The following is a 1,386-nucleotide window of genomic DNA, read 5'->3' as shown; positions in this document are numbered from 1 at the left end:
GTATGCAATATTCCCATTGGTGGAACGCCTAGTAATATTACGGAAACAGCCGATTAATAAATAAGCACAATCTTAAGCATATCTTCGCAAAGACGATCTTATATCAATTAAGATCTACTTAGACAAAAACTTCTTCGCGAAGATCTTCTTATTTCGCCACTATGAAATGTATTGTACTTGAGATGATCTTAATTGAATAAGATGGTCTTCGCCAAGAAAGTCTTAAGTGCTAACTTGAGACTTGACTATGAATACGGGCCTATGAAGATTTTTATCACCTTTATAAAAAAAAAAGGTTAGGTTGTAACCGGACAATGCCGTATAATGTACTGAATTACTTACTAATTCGGTCGCCAGTTATTTTTACCGCCAAATAACAAGGTTGATTTGATGATTTCCCTGAATCCTCGTTGCTCGTTGGCTGGACCTCTCGTTTGGGACTTCTCATTGCTGTGCTCGTGGCGTGTTGAATTCCTCGTTTGCGATGCTGAAATCTTTCGAACTATCGCGAGGACGTGTTTGTCGAAATGACGACTCGTTTACGTGTAATAATAACAATGAATTTATTCAAAAATAACTATTCACGCACACGACACATTCATACAACGCACTTATAAATTGAACCGACTTCACGCTTCGCGGATATGATCGGTAGTTAACGCTCGTTTCGCGTTCCTCGAGATTTATGCGTATCGTGACTCGGAATATAGAATGACGTGTTCGTAGGCCGCCCCGTTGTTAGCACACTCGAAGTGATCGGTGGTTGCTATCTACGATTACACGCACTCGGAACTTTCGCGTATTCGCGTCAAAGTAGGCCGCCCCGTTGTAGCACACTCGAAGTGATCGGTGGTTGCTATCTACCGTGAACGCACGCGTTAATACACGCCGCAATTATGTTGCGCACGCGGGACTTCGCTTCCGCACAGTGAGTACGTAAGAAAACATTTGTCAAAGAGACCGAGATCTTGACGCAACGAAGTTTAGATAACGAAAGACCATGAACGTTCTTTCGAATTTCGCATGTCCGCCTTCTTCCTCATCCCCACTTCGGGTCTGAGCAGGCGCAGTTCTGCCCGGCGACAGTTTTCCCTCGCAAACAATACGTGGACTTATCGCGTAGTTTGTCGGTAACGACATTCACTCTTCCGATGTTTGCTGACGATATTGTAACGTTCGCCGCCAGTACTACGTCGCCGAACGTTTTTTCCAAACACGCTAGATGGTGCCACCCACCCTATTTCGCGCTTTTACTGTCATACAATATGATTTATCTCAATACTTTGGTTTTATGCTTTAAAATAATTTTTATTCAAAAGGAAAAGCAAAAACACCCTTATTTATATCAATATCCAATTTTATAATGAAACAAATATCTTAATTTCC

This window comes from Wasmannia auropunctata, unplaced genomic scaffold (assembly GCF_000956235.1).
Source record: "Wasmannia auropunctata unplaced genomic scaffold, wasmannia.A_1.0 LD336116.1, whole genome shotgun sequence".
Classification (NCBI taxonomy): domain Eukaryota; kingdom Metazoa; phylum Arthropoda; class Insecta; order Hymenoptera; family Formicidae; genus Wasmannia; species Wasmannia auropunctata.
Note: the sequence above shows the minus strand (reverse complement) of the source record.